This window comes from Struthio camelus, chromosome 7, assembly GCF_040807025.1.
Source record: "Struthio camelus isolate bStrCam1 chromosome 7, bStrCam1.hap1, whole genome shotgun sequence".
NCBI lineage: Eukaryota > Metazoa > Chordata > Aves > Struthioniformes > Struthionidae > Struthio > Struthio camelus.
The window spans coordinates 31,293,615-31,310,298 of NC_090948.1; the positions used below are offsets into that span (position 1 = coordinate 31,293,615).

Here is a 16,684-nt window from a genome sequence, read left to right on the forward strand (position 1 = left end):
ACATCTAATGTTTACTCCAAAAGCTAATTGTGATATCAGGGCAAGTTCCTTCTTGTAGTTAGGATTCTACAAGCAAAGAGAACAATATGAGAGAGCACATGAGGTAGTGTTTCCATCCTAACTGAATTTCTGTAATATAATGGCTGGGGTGCTTCTTCTAGAAACAGATGTAGTGTTGCACAATAGGATCCTTGAGAACCATTACCAGACATAGCCAGATATATACTTAGGTTGAAGTGTTAAAATTGTTAGTAAAAATATTTGAGGACAGCATGAGTTTTCCAGATGTGCTGATATATCAAAGTCTAAATACAATTTCAAAATTGTACTTGTTAAATTGGGGCAGAGTATCAAGTGACCCAGCACATCCTTCAGTAGCGGAAGTATATGAAAGGCTAGGTATCTTTGGAAAAATGTTTGGGCTAGAACACATTAAGCTAGCAAAACAATTAAAGGGCAGAATTCATGTGTCGTGGCAGGAGGTCAAACTAAATTCTGCTCTCTTCTGAGTTTGAAATCTGTGAAATCTTGCTGTATCAATGGTACTGTCTGCAGGGATATTTTGCACCGCTGAAACTGATAATATGCCTAATTGTGTGTGCCAGTGTCTGTCCATTGCGGAACTGTGTGCCAAAAATGGTCATGCATACTGCTGACTGTATGAAGACTAAAAGCTAAAAATCAGAACTTCACAAACACTGCACCTGGCCTTGATCTGGATTAAACTGGTTGTGTAAGTTTTAAAATTGCATCATTATGGATGAAATACTAGTTTTTAAAAATACTTGTGTCCGGACATAACAAATTGTAACTAAAAATATTTACGCACTCTTTTTAGTCTGTTCTTCAAAGTCCCGCGAAACAACACAAGCAGCCAGGATTTTTGCATGAGTCATATGTTCACCAGCATGTTTTTGTTTGAAAACTAAATGGAAATTGGACTCATGTATACTACCATCTGGAGTGTTTTGGGGGATGGAGGAAGGAGCAGGAGTTTGAAGGTTCTGGAGCAGCAAAGTGCACTTCAAATTCACCATGTGATAAGGACTTTCTCCATAAAGGCTCTCTCAGGACTCATAGACAGGTGCAGAAAACCATGTATTTGTCTCTGTCTGTATTCTGAGCTGCCTGGATATGTATGCCCATAAGACCAGTGGTGAACTTGAGCTAATGAGCCCATCTGAAGGCAACTTCCTGGCTCCATCCAGCCTCCTTGCAGCAACAGAATCTTTTCTGCTCTGCATTCTGTGCTTCTGTGCTCTTCTGTGTCTCCTCCCACCTTTGTCTCAGGAAATTCAACTAGAGGCTTGTGCATCTTTGCTCAAATATACTCATTCTCTTGGTTAGTTTAGCTAACCAAGCAAAAAAGTACCCCAGTATTGTATAAAGGGTTCTGATGTGACAAAGGGATTTTTTCCTAGACAAGCAGTAAGAACACATTGCATTACTGTGCAAATATAAAGACAATTTTCTTTATTAGGGAGGTATGCCATTTTAATGACAGTAGCATAGTAAAAATTACATTCTTCCTCACCCACACCCCTTTGTAGTCATTCCTTTTTTGGAAAAGGTTGGAAGGAGGAAAGGTGTTTAGAAAGGCTAAAGGAGGGGAGTTGCATCTTGTGAGGTTTTGTTCTGAGTTCTCCAGATCTTGAATCAACTATGATCTCCCATAATCTTTGGGCTAAATGCAAAAGGAGTCAGTGTGGTGTTCCTAGTTTTTAGGTACCTGATGCATGTCAAGGTGCCCAGAAAAGCTACTGAGGGCTTAGGGATATAAAATGCCTGAGTGCAAGTGGACTTCCTTGATTGGGATCCAGAGCAGCCAGACAGCTGCCAAGAGTTTGCTCCAAGAAATAAGGAAGTATGTCTGGGGGGTTTTTCTCCTGGGTTCTGTCACTGAAAGGAAATGCCCATGTCATGAGTCCTTGCCTGATGACAGACACCTAAAACTCTTTCTCTACAATCCTGTAAAGCGTGAAGCATTATGTAAATAGCTGCTTGTCTGCAGTTGGCATATTGTTACTTGGAGTGCAAGTGGAGGGAAACGCAAAACAGGTGCTGAAAGAAATGGCTGGGAGCTACTGTTTCTTACAGATGCAAGCTGCTATTAATAAGAAAGATATCATTTCTAATAGGAGGAGACTTCTGGATCACAGCTCCTATTGAGTTTTCCTTCTAGTGGGACGTGGAAGGCTTTGCCACTTGCAGATGACAGTTCTGGCACAAAGACATGCAAAAAAGATACTGATCTCAGAGAAACCTGGATTTGTGGCCTTATTCCAAGGGCTGTGTATGCATTTTATATAAACATCAAATGTGAAATGCAGAAACAGTCCTTGGAGTATGGGATGGAGCCACATAAATTCTAAGAAATTTAAGATAAAGTGAAGTGCTTTTCGAACTTAATAAATCTAGAAAGCATCTAAGGAGGGCTTCTGGCATTACAATTTTGTCTGTGTGCAGTTGGATTCCGTCCAGTCTGACAGAATTGGCCCATGGTTCTTTTAAGTCAGACTGCTGAAGGTCTAAGATAAGGATGCCATGGCCACTTAAAGCGATAATATTTCTATCAAGTATTTCATGATACAAGAAATAGAGGCAGGAAGCCATTATGTCCAGCATACTAATGTTTCAAAAAGGTGAAATTTACCTTTAGTGTAAAAACATTTTTTAAAGGCCCATGAAGTCCTTTTGTGAATTGTTTATTAAATACTCACAGAGACTGAGAGTTCTCTGTGCTCTGTCAGCTTCAGCAATGGGACGTATACAGTAACCACATGAGACCTCTGAGAATGGGAGATTATATTTTGTGAATGTTAACAGTGACAGTTCATGTAAACAGCTAGAGGGACAGTGTATTTCTTCTTGATTCTGGAGTTACATAACTGGCGTTATGTATGGAGTTATGATTCTGGAGTTACATAAATTTCAAAGTTTTGTAACCTGTCTTTCAGAGACCAACTCAGAATTTGGATTCTGAGGATCAAAGTGACATTTTAAAAAATTCAGAAGAATTATTATTGATAAACTGTTTTTTTAAGCCTACCTTGGGATTATTTGGAGTTGACTCATCCTGTTCGAATTCCATGTTAACAAAATACAAATAGAGAGGATGGAAAATATATGGTTCCTAGGAACTAGGAACTGTTAATAGGAATTTGACATGGGCAGTCTCAAGGAAATAAAAATGTCTGCAAAGTAGCAAAGTAAAAACAAATGAATTCTAGATGAATTTTCAATGCTGGAGACTGTACGAGGTCTGAACTAGCTGGTTTAAGAAGGTGTTTTCTACTTTAAATGCAGAACCATCATTAAAAATGTTTTTAAATAGTTGTTGATTTTGATGTAGCAACAGCTACCTCTGCTGGCCCAGTTTCTTATATGCATTTAATATTTTGATTTTTTTTAAACACAATATATACACAAAATCTCAGTCACTCCTCCAAAATTACGTCAAACATGACATCACAATTCTACACTCAGTTGGATACCAGAAGCTATTTGGATTAAACAGCTCTGATAATTGAAAGTTTGTTTATTCTGGGCTTGAGAGAAAAAATCAGCAACAAACTCCCCTCCAATCAACTTTCCCTTATTTGTTCAAAACATTCTTGTTCTATTTTTTAAGTACAAAAACAAGGTTAAGGAAAAACATTTTAAAAAGGAAAATGCTGTGAAATCAATGGACTAGATGTAATAGAAGAAGGTGGTTTTTACCTGTCCTTTTAAAAATACCAATTATGTTTCATATCTACGCTGACCTTTTAAAACCATTAGAAAGATGGTCTGCCTCAGAGGGTGCTTTCTGTTTTTTTCCTGTTCTGCATTTTGTTTCACTGTGTGGGTTATGTATTCCCACTGCTGTCAAACTGCCTGCAATTTCATGCCATTTGCAAATATGCATAAAGAGAAGAGAACGCCAAGGGATCTATGCCACTTTCTGAAGTGTTTGCTGTGATGCATTTTGGTAGAAATAAAAGAATGAACAAATTTCTTTTTATCTCTGAGCCGCTGGATGGCACTACTTCCCCAGCCTAAATGAAGGCCAGTAGTAAATCTGAATTTTTTTCTGCAGTAAAAAATTTGCATAACAAAGATGCCAGAAACTGAACACTGTAGATTACTATTATGCCAGAAGAAAGCTTTTGGAAAAGGCATCAATTCCTGCAAACTTTTTATTGTGTGGACATTTCACCTTTTTAAAAAAGGAAAGTAAGAATATACTGTGTTGAAGGGTATAGTCTGCATTATACAAATGTTTCAAAATAAATTATTAACAGACTCACTGTAATCCTCACTGATGTTTTAGTAATATTCCTTCTGGACACTGCTAGTGCCTCAGTGGTTTCCTCTATCTGAATGTGCCTCTGTCAGAAGCTTGTTTAGCGGAGCTCGAGTAGAGAAGTGCAATGGCCACTTGGTAACAGTAGAGGGAGCTGGGAAGATGGAGAAAATAATATGCAAAAGTGATGAATAAAGTTAAATCACTGTTTTTAACTTAACTAGTGGCGTCCAATCTAATTCTACTGCATATTTGAACAATTCCATCCAAATGTATTATTTTTTCTAGTTGCTCTTGGAAATTTTATAAAGGTTTTCCCCCCAAATATTTCAGCTTTCAATTTACTGCTTTAGGTCTAGCTACTGATTTCATATTATCTGAGACTGTTTAAAGTTCCTCAGTAGCTTCTGTGGGCTTTTTTTTCCCCACTGCCATATCTCTCTTAACTCCATAATTATCAAAACTACATGATAATTCCAAGTGAAACTGCTGATTTCCAGAAACCTCCCTGCACAAATAGGAATTTCTTCCATGGAAAGTTCTGTCTGATGATGGTGATAATGCTGTCAATATACAGTGGAACTGGTGGATAGCTCTGGTCTTGGCACTTTTCACCAGCTACTCCTTATTAATTTCAGGAAATGTTTTGTAATGGCCAGAGGAAACAGCAATGACAAATTATGTGTGAACTTAGGCCTGTACCAGTTCAGTCAAAAATCAGATTTTCCATTTTTGCTTTTGCAGTACAGTTACACTCTTTAATTGCTAAAGTGACTGTCTTTAAGTCTTCCAATTTGCCCTCACACTTACAATGTTTCTGTGATGGATGAGATTTTTACCCTAATTTCCTTAGCATCAAAGTGAAGCACACAGAACAGAGATAATGCCAATGGCAAAGGCAAATAAATTGCAAATGAAAAGGTTGTTCCAGCTATCTCCATGTTAATACTGAATACAATCAATTCAACTACCCCGTGAACTAACACTGACCATTTTGCAAGACTATTTTAAATTGCAAGAGATCCCTATTTTACTGACTAGGTTTTACCAAACAAATACTTGGGATGCTGGTTGTCTGGGTGATTCAAACCCAGATCAATTAATAAATAAAGAAGATGATAGTGGAGGCTTGCAGACTTACTTTTCCTGAGTGGGAGTCACTTCCTAAGTCTGCACTCCTTAAATCCTGAAGCTGTCCTCCCTTTGGCTGTCCTCCTGCCAAATCTTTGCAGTTATTGTTGCATCCTCTCTTCTCACCTCCTGCAGAAAGAGCATACTGGAGCTTTCTGCCTTGGCTCTGGACTTAACTGGGGATGCAACTCAATGCTCTGCAAGGTGACTGAAGTAGGAGCTTCCGAGATGGAGAAAGGATCCCTTCTAGCTCTTTTTACCACCTTAATCCTTAAAAAGACTTTTCCTAGCTCCCCTTCCTCACTTACAGCCTCCCTAAAATTCAGGTGATTCCTCTTCTAGCATCTTCTTTCAGCTTTTCAGCCAATTTAATTCTGCTTTGGTTTCTAAAAAGCCTTTAGCAAGCTCAGGAAGGCCTGTAAACAGAGAAAACTAGAAAAGCTGCTACAGTGCAACTGTCTTCAGAATAAGATGCCTTTCTCCAGTCTCAAATCGGAGACGTGAATGGGTATCTTGGGGGAAAGGAAGATAGCTGAACCTAGCTGCGCCCTTAGAAATGTTCAGCCTTTCCTGCCTTTGGTTTAAGGCAGCAGTCATAACGCCTGTGCCTAAGACGTTCAATACATGCAATCTCTTGCATTCATGAGATTGTGTCAGAATCTAAGCTTTGAAGAAACAAACAAAACCATTTTATTTACATTTATTTTAACACTTGCAGGCAGAGAAGAAGGAATCTTGATAATGTGACCTGATAATGTGATCTTGATAATGTGGCTGATGCACCAGTATCTATCTGCGTCCTCAAACTTCAAATAGATGTGGATGAAGGGAACTGGGAATTTATGGTGTATTTATTCTAAGCAGCACTGTTTTAGTTGTCAGCCTTGACCCAGCAGAGGATTACTCGCTTTATTCCCTCAACCATTCCTCTTACCCATTAGCCGAACTTTCAGCAAGACTGTGGCCACCTCTGTGAGGAGCTGCTGCTGCTGATCTAGGAGGAAAAACGAAGCCCCGAAACTCCAGGCCTGGAGCAGGTGAAGGAAGTGTAGAAAATACCGAAAGGCCCGTCATAACACCTCTGGCATCGAACTACCTTTCTTAACCTTGCTCTACTGCACACAAATGTATTTACATAGTCATTTTAGTGAGGCACTAAAGAAAACACTGTTTTGCTTTATCTTTAAGGAAGAGAAAGAAGATGACACAAGCCTTTCCTTGGGTCAAAGAGATCATAAGACATGGAAAAGAAGGGAATGGGAAAACCAATGGAAGCAACGAGTTACCGGCCAAGCTAGAAACCAACTGGGGTACAAAGCATTACCCCTGAGGAAAGCTTTGGCTTCCTGTCTATGTCCTTGGCTTTATAGCCATTCAGTGTACATCCTCATTCACATCCAGCCTGCTTCCTGAAATCCCTTTCAAAAGCAAACCTAACTGCTTTTGATCTGTGTGCATGAGTCTTACGGAGGACAGCAGTGCCTTTCTTCCACAATTTGAGAAGACAGGGAGCTCAAGATGGAAAACGCAGATGGGGATAGAGAAGCTGAGGTAACTGGCAGGCAGCAGTGATGCCAGGAAGCCATTCCCTTGGTACGTCAACATAAGGACAGGTCTGGAGGGATGGATGCCTGGTGGGCAGATCTCCCAGCTGTAGGCAGAGGGCTGATGAGGACAGTATCTCCCCACCAGCCGGGCGGTACGATTACCTCAGGTGTGAGCTCTCCCTTGCTCACCACACGGCTTTAAAAGGCGTGAATCAGCCCCTCCTTCCTCTTCCTGCCTACCTTCCCAGCACCTCGAAAGGGAGGTTTAAAAATCTTGGGATAGCTGCTGACTCAAAATACTCTTCGGGGCGTTTGGGGTTTTTGCCTTCTGGTTTTCCAGCCTTTCAGGTAAGCTCAGGTGGTGCCCGAAGGCTACCCTGAGATTGCTGTTGCAGGTGGGCTTGTTCTTAGTGCGGAAGTCCCTGAGGAACGAGTGCTGTTTAACCGCAAGACCTTCCCCGCGGGGGCAAAGCATGTGTCCGGGCGGGGAGAGGGGCGCCGGCAGGGACCGCGCGGCCCCACCAGCTTTTTAAGCGTCTCCCACAGGCCGGCCAACGCCGCTGTCTTGACTGGAAAACTAACCTAGAGCAAATGCTTTTTTTTTTTCGGGGGGGGGGGGAGCTAAGAGACTTAATGAGCCGTCACGGATTTCCTCCAAATGAGCCCCGGACTCGGGGCGGGGGCCGTTGGGCGCGAGAGCGGCGGGTGGGGGGGCGGCAGCGGGGGTGGGGGGGAGGCCGTTGGGCGCGAGAGCGGCGGGTGGGGGGGGCGGGGGCGGGGGTGGGGGGGAGGCCGTTGGGCGCGAGAGCGGCGGGTGGGGGGGGCGGGGGTGGGGGGGAGGCCGTTGGGCGCGAGAGCGGCGGGTGGGGGGGGCGGGGGCGGGGGTGGGGGGGAGGCCGTTGGGCGCGAGAGCGGCGGGTGGGGGGGGCGGGGGTGGGGGGGAGGCCGTTGGGCGCGAGAGCGGCGGGTGGGGGGGGCGGGGGTGGGGGGGGAGGCCGTTGGGCGCGAGAGCGGCGGGTGGGGGGGCGGCAGCGGGGGTGGGGGGGGAGGCCGTTGGGCGCGAGAGCGGCGGGTGGGGGGGGCGGGGGTGGGGGGGAGGCCGTTGGGCGCGAGAGCGGCGGGTGGGGGGGGCGGGGGCGGGGGTGGGGGGGAGGCCGTTGGGCGCGAGAGCGGCGGGTGGGGGGGGCGGGGGTGGGGGGGAGGCCGTTGGGCGCGAGAGCGGCGGGTGGGGGGGGCGGGGGTGGGGGGGGAGGCCGTTGGGCGCGAGAGCGGCGGGTGGGGGGGCGGCAGCGGGGGTGGGGGGGGAGGCCGTTGGGCGCGAGAGCGGCGGGTGGGGGGCGGCAGCGGGGGGGGGGGAGGGAAGCTGTTGGGCGCGAGAGCGGCGGTTGGGCGGCGGGGGGGAGGGGGAGCGAGGGCGGCCCCTGCCAGCCCGCCAGACGCCTCGGGGTCGCCCGGAGGGCCGAGGTATGAGGGGCGAGGAGGTGGCCGGAGGGAATCCGGGGCAGCAGCGCGCCCGGCGGCAGAGCAGCCTTTTCTGCCAGCCGCCTTTGTGTGGAGCGAGGCTGCGTGTGCGCCGTGCCGGGAGGCGGCAGGCGTGGCCTGAGGGACATGAGTGTGTTTCCTCGCGGCTACGGTGCCCGGCCGCGCGCAGTCAGCACGAAAGCCGCGGGGCAGCGCGCGGCTCCGCGCAGCAGCCCGGCGCCGCGGTGGTGGTGAGGTGATCTGCGCTGCCTGCCCGGCGGTCGCCTCCGCCGCCGGTCCATGGACTAACCCAGGCAGCCGAGGGACTCCCGAGTGCGCCGCCGCCGCCTCGCCCTCTTCCTAACTTGGCGAAACTTAGCGAGCAGGCTGCTGCCCTGGGTGAGTGCCTCCCCCGTGCGCGCCGGGCTGCCTGCCGCCCCGGTCACCGCCGCCCGGCGGCCCGCTGCCCCCGGGACGGGGCGCCCCGTGCGCCGCTGTGCACCGTGCCCTCCTCCTCCCCCCGCCCCGAAACACCCGCAGTTCGGGTACCCGTATCGCGAACGTGAGTGGGAGCGGGGCTCTTCGCTGCAACGTCCCCTGGGAGCTGGCAGCCATTTAAGCGGGTGTACACAAGGCGCCAGCTTTGCGTGTGTGCCGCTTCCTCGGGACGTCGGTAAAGCTTAGTTTCGCTTGGGCAGAGGGCAAGCGCTTCCTAGCTTTTCTCCCCGAGCGCAAAAGGAAGGGAGCAGCCCCCCTTGGCTTGAGGAGTTTGGGGAAACGCGGAATGCAGCGATTCTCTGGGAGACTGCCATTGTCCGCTTCCTCGAAAGGAAGCCGGAGGGGCTGGGAGAGGCTTCCTCCGGGAGTTCACACGGAGTTGTTGTTGGGTGAGGTGCCGTGAGCGGCCCATGGAGGAAGAGGCCTTCCCGGGTAGGGCTGCTGCAGGGCCGCGGTTACCTGCTTCTTCCTCCGTTGCACAAGCTGTTTCCAGCTCTGCACGTATTCCTGCCCCGGCCCGCCCTGCCGGGGGCTGAGTCCAAACTGTCATTAACTGAAACCGCCTTTGGGGGCGGGGGGAGTGAGGATCGAGGCATGTGGCCTTTTTTACGGCAGATACACGAACATACCTCACAAATGTTTAGACTGATCTCTGAAATACTTTCAGCTTCCTACTTATGATGCTGCTCTGTGCGGGTGAACCCTTGATCACCTCTCAGCTGTGGGCCTGTTTCGGCTCTTGCTGCATCTAAAATGGGATGGGACTGGACTTCCTGAAGCTGCAACACCTCCGACTGTAAATCCTGTTAGCTCAGGCTGCCTAGGCCACGGTGGACCAGTACCTCAGTAGAAGAGGGAAAAGAAGGAGGATTTGCTCTTCTGACATTCCATACTGGAATACTGTAAGGTATGGATTAGGGTCATTAGAAGTGACATCACATTTCCCCCCCCCCCCCAAAAAAGTAGGATAACTAACACAGTAATAATCACTGGTTCCAGTTTAGTCATTTATCTTCTGCCTAATTAAGTTGTCTTTGTAATTCCAGCTGAATATTATATTGCTGCTGTGTGCTAATGTTAGAGTGCTGCTAAGAAGCTACCACATTCAGTTTCTAGGAGGAGAGTTGAATTAAAATGCATTTTGCATTGTTTGTATGGAGAGGATTTTTTTCTTGAAGTGTATCTCTCTTTAGGGGAGGAAAGGCTATTGAGCATTTTACTTCCCTTTCTTGAGAGAAGGCTTAGGCCAAAATGAAAGGCTTGCTATTATGCAGAGAAAGCGCAAACTCCATGGTGTTATGTCTGCTAAATGTCCATACTGGAATTGTTTTGTAAGTAGGACAGACTAGAATTTTGCACTTTCGAAGTGACTGCCTGAGGTTGTTGAGCGCATGTCTAACTTAAAGCCTAGATTGAGTCTATAAGGAAGAATGGTTTAATTTGGAGCCTTTTTGAATGAGGAACGCTGCAAAAATAACTTGTGATTTTTTTTTTTTTACCTTCCTTAATAGGTCTCCTGGGGGGGAGCAGGGGATATTTTAAGATATCTGGCAGGGTAAAATTTTCCCAGTACCACACTCTTTGTGGGGGAGGGAGGACATACAGCATGTGACCTAAGCTCTGGATAAAATGGAAGGAAACTAGCTCTTTGAAGATGGAAGTGCAGAATGTTTTTTGTTTGTAAATGCTCAGTGGGATGATCTCCTTTCCAAGACTCTGTCAGTGAGTTAGGTGTCAGTACTTGCATGCTCCAGTGACTTCTTGAGCGACTTTATGCTAACAATACATGTGTTAAACTTTAAATATTTGGATGTGGATGGTTATTTATGAGATACTAGTACAGCTGTTTGCTTGACAGAGAATTTGCATGGGGAAGGAAAGGTTCGGTTGGGAATTCAACAGTCTCTTCACTGGTATGCTGTGGAGCAGTTTTTTAACAAACCCAGGATGCCTATGTTTTCGGAGTGGTGTTCTTTGCTGTGTGGCTAATGATACTGAAAGAAGGTGCTCTTAGGGCATGATGTGTGCCCTTTTAAAAAGCTGGGAGAGGGGGGTAAGAGTTTCCCTTTCATTAAAAGATCTTAATGTTCAAAGTTAGTGTCAATAAACCAACAAGTTTTAGAAATAGCTTCCTGAAAGTATGGACATGCTTTCATAGTAATGTTAAAAAAAACAATATGCAAACAACTTGTTTGGCTTGCTGCTTTATTTCTGTTGCTGATCTCACTCATAGGTGAGCAATTTGCTAAAAGCTAAAGTCTAGAACTAAGTCAGCGAAGTATTGAATGCTACTATTTTCTGATCTGTTTTGTAAGTAAGATTTTATTCAGTGTAAATTGATTCTGTTAGCTTTCTTTGTGTTAGTGAAGTGTTGTCTCTGCTCTCTGGGTAAAAGGAGCAGATGAGAAGAAGCCTTACTTGAATTTTGAGTGAGTCTTCTCATTGCCTGACATCTTGTGCAGTGTAGAATAATTCACCTTATGCTGTTTTTCTAGTTTCTAACCTCTTTCCTCCCTTCCCCTCCCTGCCCTGTTTGAGTGGGGGAGAAAAAGAAAAATATTTTCCTTATATTTTGGAAGCTGTGTGTTGGAAGCAATGTCTATGCAAGAGCCTTCACATAGCCTTTCTGATAGGACTGAAACTAGATATGTTCTGGGCTACTTCTTGCTAGATTGAGGCCTTGCGATACCTAATCAAAAGATCATAAGAGTCCTTTACTTTTTTGTAAATAATTTGTATGAAAAAGTTAAATTGGCTAAGCTCTAGTGTGTAACTGAGGGATATGCCATTTAACTTATAGCTTGTTCTGTCCTGAGGTTGATGTTTGCTGTTCTTTAAGGGTAGTTGTTTGTAGTTTATGAAGCCATACACGAGTACCTGTAAATGGGTGGTTTGGGAAGAGGAAAAACTTCTGGCAAATTCCTGCTACAATAAATTCTTACTCTTCTATCAAGTTCCCCATAGTATATTCAGTGTGGCAGAGTTTGAGCTCTGTTAAACATGAATAAGTTAAATTCTTTTTCTAATCTCGTGGTGGGGGGAGGGAGAAGAGACACAGGGCTATTGTGAAAATTGCTTCTATGGATCCTCCCTTTGTGTAGGTTTTGTCTTTTACCAAAAAAATTCCACTTGCATGGTATATGATAAAATATGTGGATTGCAGATGCAAAAAATCTGAGACACTTAACACTCAGCTCATGTGTGAATCAAGAGTGTTTTTACTCATGAGGCTTTTGAGCCATGGCACTGTGGCTTCCTGAGTCAAAACTTCCTGTTTCTGATAAAGGGGGGCCTCTGTACTTTTTTCACTTTGGCATCCATTATATATTATCAGGGCTACTAACAGGCTACACTTCATAAAATTCACAAACACTATAATTCTCATGTCCCTCAAGCTCTTCCACAGAAGTTCCTAAAATAAATCACCCCCCCAAACCAGAATGTTTGTTTTTAATTTGAAGGGAATGTTGCTGTCTTCTAAGGGGGAGTTGAAGCAGTCCTTTTCCAGGTGGCTTCCGACTGTACCTGCCAAATGATAGTTGTATGTCTTCCCCACTAGTGTTGAACACTCTTAAAATCCACAGCTGTTAAAGCTGCAGTGGTAGCTTCTGTGAGGATAGTTAACAGCCTTTCACTTCATAGTGGCAGGAACAAAATGCTTCTCTTTGACCCTTTGGATCATGCTTGGCCAAAAGCACCTGATGAGACAAAGGTTAAGACCAATGTCAGATCTTCAGAGTAAAGCTGAACAAAGTCGGGTATATGTGGGTTTTTAAGTTTAAATAGTTTGGGGGTCTCCAAAAAGGTTGGAATACGACTTTAATCTGGCAAATTTTAGTTCAAAAAAGGACAATTTTTTTTTGAATGGGTGGGGCAGCTGTCTGGATTCAAATCACTACTTTTTGAAAAAAGCCACTATTTAATTAAACATAGTTGAAGGTCTTGTATTTGAATTTTTTGCTTTGTAGAATAGCTTTTCTTTATTCTTGTTGGTGACTGGAATGTCGCTTCAGTATGGTCAGAGCTGAAAATCATTGTTGGGTTGATTCTTCTATTTTGGACATATTACAGGTGAGGATTGCAGCAAAGGATTTAACTTGTAGAAAATAGCATTCCTCAAATATTGACAGGGTAAGAGATTCCAGTGTTCACAACTGAGACCAGTGACTTGAATGGCCAGACTTTCTGCTTACCTCATTAAGTCTGACAAATCTTGGAACTGAAGCCTTGTGAGAGCATTCACACCTGACTTCTGGTGTCTAATTTTGCAGAAGACTTATAGAAACTGAGATTAAAATATGATGAACTGTATCCAAAAACAGGGCTCTCTGCAGGATGTTAGATGAGGCAGTTAATTTTCCTATGTGGTTCAAAGTGTGCCTCCACCTCAATTTGGGGTGGGGATCCAGCACTTGTTTTTTGTCAGTTTCCTGTTCCTCTTGCTTTTCAGGAGCAGAGCAGCAGTGTTTTTCCCCTTTTCTAGTAGTAAAGATCATACATGATATCTCTAGGTAAATGGTTTTCTTTTTGTATCCAGACTGCCTACTTACAGATGAGAACTGTTTGTGTCTTGACTGAAATGTGTGCAGGAGCTAAAAATCTTAGGGCTGTCTTTATCCTTAAACTGAACCTGAATGTCTTGAGCAAGTGTGTAAGAAACATAGGGCTTTGCTACCTCTTATTCTTTCTGATAGGCATTGTTGAACATTGTCGAACATTGTCCTGCATTACAAAGGAGCTTTTCTGTTGTACTGGTATGCCCTCAGTCTAGAGAGCAGGCATTTCTGACAAATAATAGTTCTTGTGAAGACCTCTGCTGAGGCCACTGAAGTAGTTAGGAACTCTAACTATTGACAGGCTAAGGCCCTTAGCTGAGAGAGTGACTGCATGTGAGCATTTGACTGTTTTGTGTGGTTGTCTTTTTTCTTTGGCTTTTCGTTCTGTTTCAAAGAGGTTGATAGTGGTACCAACCCAGACTTGTTCCTGTGGCCCAACAGATGTTTTCAGCAATGTTTTTTCCTGTTTTAAATGTTTTTGTTTTCTGCTTGAAGGCTAAATATATGATATTTGTCTGTCTCTGCAAAGGGATTTTCTCTAAATAATGGGTGGACTTAGAGGTAACAAGGCAGCTTCCTCTTGCTGCAGCAGCTGCTATATAAAACAGAATGAAGTGTTTGAGGGAGCTGAATACTGTGAATTTTAATGTTTCAAAGAGTGTGATTTGCCCTGAGTCTGCTTAGCAAGAGCTGTCTCCTCTTCTGGGCATAAAATCAGTGCTGAAATGTCTAGCTCGACGTCTAGAGACTCCTGAATAGAAAATAGGGAATATCATCAAGGAACTTGCATCTGAAGGAAGACACCTGAGGTGCTGGACTTTGGTCTCTTATGCAACAGCAGACTCCTGATTGCCAGGATATGGTGCTGATTCTCCTCATATTCATTTTTCCCCTCAACAACTTGCTATTAAATGGTACTCAGGGAGACACTTAATGCTCACGTGGGAAGAGGTTGAACTGAGGTTGAACTGTCTATAATAAAAAAAGGATAGTAAACATAATCTACCCTTCCTGAGCATTAAGTTACTTCAGTTTGTCTGCATGGAGGAAAGGAGTTTCATCTAAAAAATCTGGCAGCTTTGAAAGTAATGGATAGAGAATTAATGTGAGAGGATTCTTGGAAAGCAATGAGTGATGTTTTTTTTCCCCCCTCAAATTGTACAGAACATTGAGATTGAAAAGGGTATTTTGACACTGGCCAGAGCACTGACTGGCTCCTGCAAAGCAGAGGGGAGTTCAACAGTAAAACCTGTTCCAGCTGGAACAAATAGGGGAAGATGTCTTCCTGCTTTGGTTTTCTTTCTGGGTTGTGCTGTTTGTGTAGCTAGTAATGCTGTTGGCCTATTAGGATAGCAGTTCCTGGGTTCTCGCATTTTTTTTTCCCCAGAGGTATGTTTTTTCCTTATGCTAGATGCGTGTTTTCTGGTCTGTGCTTCTAATCTCTGTACTTTTCATTTCTGCCAGTGCATTTGCCATGAGTTACTGCACTGACCAAAGTCTACGCTTTAAGGAACTCTTAAGATATCATTTCATAGCCTTTGCCTTGATGTTGTTGCTGCACCATGTTTTTAGCCTCCTCCTCATGAGGTGGGGAGCTTGTTTTTCCTGGGTGCCTGGGGAGGGTGCCAGTGAAACAATGGCTGGGTTCTCATGACCTGCTGCTTCCTGAGGGAGGGGGCTCAAACCTTTCAGGCAGTCACTTAGCAGCCTTGAGTAACTCCAGTCTCTGGTTTTTCTCTTTCCTTGTGTCACCACAGGATGTGCAGTGTGGTCAGCAAACCTGCATGCCGCATCTCATAAAGCGTTAGCTTATTCCTCTGTCCTTGGGCTGAGAAACATAGTCTCCTGAAGAGCTGACACTGGGTAGGCTTGTGAGATGCTTGGTGAATGCCATTTGGGTATGTTCTTTACTAGTGTTTTCCAGTGTTTTGTAAGAGGTCTACATATTAGTCCTCTTTTGAAAGTCACCTAAGTCCATTTCTTTACTAAAAAGTCAGTTGGTAGGGGGAATAATTATCGTACAGTTATTGAGCCCTTTGTGAGGCTGTAGAGCGCTGTTTCTGTTGTGGCTCATGTGCCTGTGATTCTCATAGCAGGTAAATTAAGGTTCTTCCTGTGTTTTAAATGCAACTCATGTTGTGCAGAGTGGGTGGAGAGAGAATGCAAGCTTTAAATAAATGACTTCTAAACCTAATGCAGTCTTTGCCCTAAAGAAGTTGTATCCTGTGATGCCGGGAGGGTTTGTATTTGGAATAAGCATATTTCTGTATTGAAAGCATGTGTCCTGTGAAGAAAAATAGAACCTCTTTTGGATTTGGTTCCACATCATGCCTCTATGGTGAGGACACAACATTAAGCTGAACAAATAGTGAGTATAACTAGTATTGCACAGATACATGCATCATTTCTGAGCCTGCTTATTGTCAGGGAGCAATTGACAACACTGGAATTACTTTTTTTAATTTAGTTTGGTTTAAAATGTGAAAAATATTATATTAGGATATTCAGTATGAAGGCTAAGAAATGTGATGCAGATGGACTGTATCTTATGTCTGAAGCAAGGGGATCTTTAAGAAAAAGAACAAATGGTATACTAGTCACTTCTTGGTGTATATTACTATGATCCTTTCCTTACAACAGAAAGGAAAATAAGACTGTGAGGAGGTATCCTTTGTAGTGGAAATGTCGCATGGGACTAGAACAAGTGGTATTTCTGAAAATAAAGGAAAGCCACAATATGCCTAAAAGGGTTTAAGATAATGTTCTCTGAAGGAAGAGTAGATGTGTCAGCAAAGAAAGTTGCTGGCTTCCTGCCTTCTCATCAAAGGTCTTTTATGAAAGTGGAGGACTCATTTTGTTATTGAAACATTTCAGTCCATCTAGAGGTATGGGAGGGAGGAGACAATGCATGTGGAGTATGTACTACTACTGTGGGGTGACTAAATACTAATAAAACTATTCCTCAAGCTGGAAGTTCAGGCACCTCAAAATGCATACTTTGTAAGAGTTCCAAGATCTTCTGTTGCAAGGCAGGGGGACCCACATTACACACTTGCTTTAATTGGAGATCTTGAGTTTTGGTCTGCTAGTGTTGACATTACAGGGAGTGGAGATGTATCTACTCTCACGAGAGGTAGTAGAAAGTAGCTGAAGAACTTTGATCAGCTAAGATTATTCTGGCTACTTGTTTCAACAGGCTTTGTTCT

The 16,684-nt window shown here is 44.5% G+C and overlaps 1 protein-coding gene across 8 annotated transcripts in view; it reads left to right on the plus strand.

Moving 5' to 3' along the window:
- Nucleotides 1–7,124: 7,124 nt before the first annotated feature.
- The window catches only part of TSPAN14 (tetraspanin 14), a 44,562-nt gene continuing 35,002 nt past the window's right edge, over nt 7,125–16,684 (plus strand). The window contains exons 1-3 of one of the 8 annotated variants that reach the window (XM_068950591.1): nt 7,229–7,311; nt 8,505–8,823; nt 9,590–9,829. The gene's annotated coding sequence lies outside the window, so the exon portion shown is untranslated. Of the gene's footprint in view, nt 7,312–8,378; nt 8,824–9,589; nt 9,830–15,235; nt 15,377–16,684 lie in introns of those variants that run through there. The other 7 variants (XM_068950594.1, XM_009688052.2, XM_068950596.1 and 4 more) reach the window with 7 other exon arrangements.